Below are 7387 nucleotides of genomic sequence, written 5' to 3'. Positions count from 1 at the left end.
CCGGAGGTGTGAGCTGAGGTACTATACCTCGGCTTTTTAGATGATCATCAAACTCCTGGCTCATGTACTCACCTCCACGATCAGATCATAGAAGTTTTATAGTCTTGCCGAGCTGATTCTCAACCTCATTTTGAAACTCTTTGAACTTTTCAAAAGTTTCCGACTTGTGCCTCATCAAATAGATATATCCATATCTACTCAAGTCGTCAGTAAAAGTCACGAAGTACTGATAGCCACCTCTGGCAGTTGTGCTCATTGGTCCACACACATCATGAAATATGTTGCCAATTTGTGTGTATGGAAAGTACCTATTTGGTTCTTAGTTCTTTTTGGGGGAAACTACGACTATCATGGAAGCCAACCTACTTACAAGTCCCACACGTGCGAGGCTTTTTCGGTCCTCTAGCATTTTTCTTCCGCTCTCCATTTTTATTTTGCTTCCCTTCTCCATCCTTTTTTTGTTTCCCTTATCCACCCTTGTCTAAGTGTCCCTTAATTCTTTTGCACCTCCCCTTTGTATGCACATAAGTTGGTGGATAAATTTCAACTTCATTAGGCATACTACAACCAATGTATGCCTAGAATTCATCTTGTCTACTAGGATTATTGGCGGTAACCCTTTCAGATAACTTTATTTTCATGTCAAGGAGACCGTTTCTCAATGCTTCCAATTCTTCAGAAGAATGTTCAGCCAACCTGATAGTGTCATCTAATGTTTGGTGTATCTCTGAAACCATTTTTCTCTTTGCCAAATCTAAAGAACTACTCTCGTTCTCTTCAAGCAAGTTGCCACTGCTATCATATAGTGACCTCCTATTAACTGTTTTCTTCCACCTATCGAGAACGAAATGGCTTGGTAGCTCATTAATTTTTGCACCTCTCAAAACCACGATGATATGTCGGCATGGAATTCCACGTGTATCAAATAGCATGCAAGAGCAGTGAGCACTCATGGATGTTGTGTTGAACTTAACTTCTCTGGACTTGTAAGAGCGATCACCTCCTACAACCGTGGTTTTCACATCACCCTCCTGCAATATGCTTTCAATTAAGCAGTGATCTCTAGCCGCACGCACCTCCTTCTGAAAAGCTTTGAAAACCTCATGGGTGAAGTATAGGCATGCATGCTTCTCGATCTCCCATGATGTAATCAGTGGAGACATGGAGTTGAGGCAATCATGATCAGCCTTGAGTTCATTCTGACGTTGTTCTTCCAGGGTTGTACCAATCCTAATCCAAAACTCCACCAAAGCATGCTTGTAACCCATAAAGTGATTAAAGAATGAGTTAGCACTCTCTGACCTCGAAGTGGTTCTTAGAGTTTCACCCAATAATACACCTCTAAAGTAGGCTGGTATCCATGAGTCACGAATTTCATATCTCCTAGCAAACCATGTATTTTCTTCAAGACCAAATTCAGAAATCATGGAAGACCACTTTGCCTCAAATTCAGCTGGGCTTTCAGAACCCCGTACACATGCATTAACTGAGTTGTAAAAATGATCATCCTCTTTCAATGAAGGACCAACCTTTTCTGGAAGCTTTCTCATTATGTGCCACATGCATAATCTATGGACGGTGTTTGGCATAACTATATCAATGGCAGCCTTCATGCTAGCATCTTCATCGGTTACTATAAGCCTCGGTGTTGCCCCATCCATGGCTTTCAAAAATGTTTCAAACACCCATTTGTACGACTCTTAGTTCTCATCAACAATCAAGGCAGCAAAATAGAAAACAGATCCCATATGGTGGTTTATTCCCGTGAATGGACAAAAAATCATCTTGTACTGATTTGTGTTGTATGTGGAGTCAAAAGACACCATTTCTCCAAATAAAGCATAATTCTTTCTACAAAATGCATCTGCCCAAAACACGCGTTTCAATTGATTTTTATCATCAAGAACATACTCAAAGAAGAATCCTGGGTTGATTTGCTTCCTCTTTCTGAGGTTGTCAATAAACATTTGAGCATCTGTATCCTTGAAAGTACTTCTCATGTCATGGTGATAATTCTGCAAGTCTCTCTTCATGCACCCCACAAACTGAAATCCACCCTCACCAACACGAAGCAATCGAAAGGCTCCAAATGTGCCAATACTAGCTGTGTGACATGTGAATGGTGTGGTCTTGGCCTTCTCACTGACTTATCTATTAGACTTTATTAAATGTTGCTTGGTGGGTGTGACAAATTGATGGGTGTGTTCTTCGTGAAAATCTGATATTGAGTATTTGCCATCCTACATAAGCTTGATAGTTATCATGGCTTCACAACCATGTCTGGTAGTCTTTCTTGCATGTGTTCTTATCTTCCCTCCCTTCAAATCCTTCTTGCGTTCCTCCTCCTTCTTCGTTTGGAAACCTTCTTTCGAACAAAGAAATTGCCTCCAGACCACCACATCATCTATGGTCTTTTTCTGCCCAATTCTGACTGAAAATCCAACATTGTGTGCATAAGCCTTGTAAAAATTCTCAACATCTTCCATACTATCAAATGTCATACCCAAGGCTGGTTTTAAGTTATCATCACAATCAGGAGTACATATTGAACCCTGAAATTACATGATGCATTGGTCGCACAAGTTAGTGAATGTTAAAGAAATTTGTAAAAAATTATGGTGATAACGATACTCACACAAAATGGGCCACTGGTAGCTCTCTTTTTAGAGGTGCTGAAGTTCTCAAGTATGATCGGGGGAGGACATATTTCCATATCATGGTGTCATTCATTACTGCATTCATGGTTTTGCAAAGCAATATCACACGCTAACTTGGGCTCGATCTGTTGTAAGAACATAGGGATGACCATGACATGTTCATTAGAATTTAAAAATGGTCATACAGGGAGTAAGGACTAAGCACACAAGTTCATATCAATTTACAAAAAAAGGCTCTATGATGACACGTTCATTAGAATTCGGAAAAAACAGAGATGCATTCACACAAGGAGTAAGGACTGAGCACACAAGTACATATCAATTTACAAAGAAATAGGCAGTACCATGACACATTCATTATAATTCAGAAAAAATAAATATGCATCAATACAGGGAGTAAGGATTGAACGTTCATGTTCATATCAATTCAGAAGAAAAAAAGTGATGCATCATACATGGATTGGTCAGGGACTTACATCTGTATAGATACGAGGAGGAGGGGACATGGCAGGAGATAGAGGAGCGACACGGTCTATAGGAAGCGTCTCCATGAACTCCGACAGAGAAGGTTGTTGCCTCGGAGGCGATCGTGGCATGACCTGGGGGGTATGGGAGGGTACAGAGGAGCAACAAGAGCAGCAGAGAGGAGGGGTGGTGGCACCACATGGTTTGAAGGGCGGGGTGCCATGATCTCCGGTGGTGAAGGATGGGGTGCCATGGTCTCCGGCGGTGAAGGACGGGCCCTCGCCGCTGATGGCGCCATGCCCTTACCTAGATCGAAGATGAATCACTCAAAGACAAACAAACAAAGGGGCGGTAGGATTTCTTTAATCGTAGGAATTAATGAGGGGTTATGTGTAAAAGGAGGTTAAGTGACCTGTTAGCAATCCCACTTTTCATCTCTACCCTTCGCTCTTGATCCAACGACCCATGCCATTAGTTTCCAGATTTTCATCGAATTGTTGTTTTCACTCGATACTTCGCCTTCTTTGATACTTACTAACATGTGGCTAGATTGACAACCATTTGAGTGTTACTCTCATTGGCTGCCTCACATGGTCTTCTCATTCATCAGATGGACGTAAGACGACTTTCCTTAATGGAGAGCTAGACGAGGGAATTTACATGCAACAGCCATATGGCTTTGTAGTAAATGGTCAGGAAAGAAAGGTGTGCAAGCTATTGAAATACTCCATCTGTCCCAAAATTCTTGTCTTAGATTTGTCTAAATATGAATGTATCAAGTCACATTTTAGTATTAGATACATCTGTATCTAGACTAATCTAAGACAAGAATTTTGGGACGGAGGGAGTATTTGTATGGACTGAAACAAGTGCCTAAGCAATGGCATGAGAAGTTTAATAAAACTTTGGCATATGTTGGCTTTATTGTTAATGAAGCTGACAAATGTGTATACTATCGCCATGGTGGGGACGAAGGAATTATACTGTGTCTACATGTCGATGACATACTGATATTTGGGACCATCCTCAAAGAAATTGAGGAGGTCAAGGCTTTTCTATCTCATAAATTTGAGATGGATGACCTAGGTGTGGCTAATGTTATCTTGAATATCAAGCTATATATTGAGAGATGATGAGGGTGGAATGACACTTATGTAATCCCACTATGTTGAGAAGATTTTGAGTCGTTTTGGATATTCGGACTGCAAACCTTCTACAACACCATATGATCCTAGCGTGCGGATTCGAAAGTTTGAGGGCACAGTTGTCGATCAATTGAGATACTCTCAAGTGATTGGTTCACTCATGTACCTAGCTTGTGCTACTCAGCCTAACATCTCATATGATGTGTGCAAACTGAGCCGGTTTGTCTCCAATCTAGGAGATGCGCATTGGCACGCTGTTGAGCGAGTGATGCATTATTTGCAAGGTACTGTGAACTACGAAATTCACTATACTGGGTACCCGACGATACTTCAGGGGTATAGTGATTCGAATTGGATATCTGATGCTGATGAGATGAAAGCCCTAAGTGGATATGTGTTCACACTTGGTGTTGGTGTTGTTTCCTGGAAGTCTTGCAAGCAGACAATCTTAGCGAGATCGATTATGGAAGTAGAACTCACAACATTAGACACATCATGCATCGAAGCAAAATGTCTTCGAGAGCTTTTGATGTATTTGCCAGTGGTTGACAAGTCAGTCCGGGCTATCCTTATGAACTGTCACAATCAGACAGTGATTGCCAAGGCAAAGAGTTCAAAGGACAACATGCAGCCCACAAAGCATATAAGAATAAGATTGAAATATGTCATGCATTCAAGAAACTCCAGAATAATAGTGTTGGGTTATATCCAGTCGGTAAAGAATCTAGCAGATCCCTTTACTAAAGGGCCATCACAGATTGTGATAGAAAATGCATCGAGGGAGATGGGCATGCGACCCACATAAGTTTCCATGGGGGGGGGGGGGTAACGCAACCTATATGGTTGGAGATCCCGTGAATTAGACCTAGGAAATAGTCCAGCAGTCAACTGGGATATTATCACTTTTGTCTTAATGTGTTCCAAAGCTTGTGTACGCAAGATGCTATCCTACATAGCATTCTTTGGAGGAACACACATAAGTGAGCCCGACTGCTGGTCACAGTCTATGAGACAGGGTTTAATCTCTAGGAAGCTCCTGAACAGGTCAGGAGTATGACTAATAAGCTCCACCTGTGGGGTTTTGCCTTCGGCAGCCACATACCAACTGGCAATTGGCAAAACTTCTGCACACTAAACTGACAATTCAAGGCATAGTCCAATGTTCAGTTGCGAAGAAGTTTAATCCGGTTGCTCTTGGTGGAAGTTCAACTTAATACTCTCCACTGAAACTCTCGTATATAAAACATTGTTTGGAACATATGACAAACTAATGTGCCTTGAGATCTGGTGGAGGGTTGTTGAATTATAGGACTTTGGCCCATATAAGACAATGATTCATGATTAATCTCTAAGGCCCATGTAGGTGCATGGCAAGTGGTGGAAAGTTTAGTATCATATTGCTAGTTGAGGAGAGTTGGGCCCCTTTATAAGGACTACTCTACCTCATGCCATTGAGATCTTGGAAAGAGGAGATGTACATGCGCGCTCCTCCTCTGCCGCCTGCCTCGCCTCACCTCGTCACGATGGTGCGCGTGTCGCGAGTTGTGGGAATGAGCTGGGCTCACACATATGCGCTTTATTTTTATCGATCATAAATGGTTGATTAATCTCAAATTAATTAACGAGTCACTAACAGAAGTGCCACTGTCCAAGACATTAGACCATGGGCTGTTCGCGGACTCGGTCATGGGCCTAAGCCCAGGCCCATTTACCGGACGACAAATATATTGGAGGAGTTGGCCAGTGCAGCCGACACACTCACTCCCTCCTCGCGCAACCCTAGCCGTCATCTACTATTTCTCTCACTATGTTGCTTCCGGTGATCTCATCCCGACGACCATGTGCACAGTTGGTCGGGAGAGCAGGTGCCTTAGGAACCCGGGAGAAGGGCAATAAGGTTTTTGGGGAGCGTCTCGATGCGACTGTTGCCGATTCGTCCCCGTCTTTGTCCTCCTCTACTTCGACCATTTCCCCTGCATCGACTCCATGGCCGCCGACGCCGTCGTCAAGAAGAAGGCCGCGGATGACGCCGAGACTGCTGTTGACGCCACTGCGTTGGCCTGGCCAACCAGAGGGTATGACTGTGTTCATAGATGTTTCGATTATATTTATTGTACGTGCTCAATGCTTAGGTATCGGCATGAGTTGCATAATGTGATTGTCATGTTTATTATCTACTCGTGGATTAGATTAACCGAAAAATTGCTTAATATTTCCAGCATGAACGGCCTAGTGGAATTCAGGGGCTTTATGAAGACCTAATTTTATTTTATTTTGAAAGAAGGCAACAGACTTGCTGTTTTCATTGATTAAGAAGAAGTGAAAATTGCCGGATTAATTGACGGAAAGCCTGGCTAAAACCGATGAACACCTAGATTACAGCACACTGTAAAAGAAAAGGAAAACATGCGATCAAAAACAGGTCATGTGTCACTTGTCAGTCAAGGTTGGCATGAAGCAATCAGCTCACCTCTGTTATCAAAGTAAAAGAAATCATTTTTACTCCATGCATGCATATGTACCTAACTACCTCGGACCATAAGCAAAAGGACGAGCTTCTTTTTCACAGTAAAGGCACGAGCTTAACCGACGTCCAGTTTGGACCATCGGCTGTCAGCTTTCCGAAGGCCCAGGCTCGACCGCTCAGGTCGGCATGAACTGTGCGCTCGGCCAACAAGTTTTAACCACAAACCCGCCCGGTCGGTCGCCTTCACACGTCCGTCCGGGCGCGAGCACGAGGGGAGGAGCATCGGGCATTTGCCTCCCTTCCAGGGCTCCTGCCATAGAGACGGACGAGGATCCCCTGCCGTGCGGCAGGGTGCCGTTCCGTCGCTGACTCGTGTGCCCGACTGAAACTTGACCCACCTGTCAGTGGCCTAACGGCAGGCGCCGTACGTCAGAGGAGCTTCCTCCCACAGAGACATACTACAACTAGCCAAGCCACGGCAACGGGACGGAAGGCGTCAGGGGCAACCCGATTAACCCACTTCCCGGCCGAGGAAGAAGGCCCCTCTCCGCTTCCAAAGTCTTCTCCGGCCGATCACCCCAAGTAAAGTAAAGAATTATTGCCCCGGTTAGCCTAGCTCCACCCCCCACCCCGCACCCACCGCGCAGTGCAAC

This window comes from Triticum dicoccoides, chromosome 7A (assembly GCF_002162155.2).
Source record: "Triticum dicoccoides isolate Atlit2015 ecotype Zavitan chromosome 7A, WEW_v2.0, whole genome shotgun sequence".
NCBI classification, from domain to species: Eukaryota; Viridiplantae; Streptophyta; class Magnoliopsida; order Poales; family Poaceae; genus Triticum; species Triticum dicoccoides.
This window is presented reverse-complemented; position numbering follows the sequence as displayed.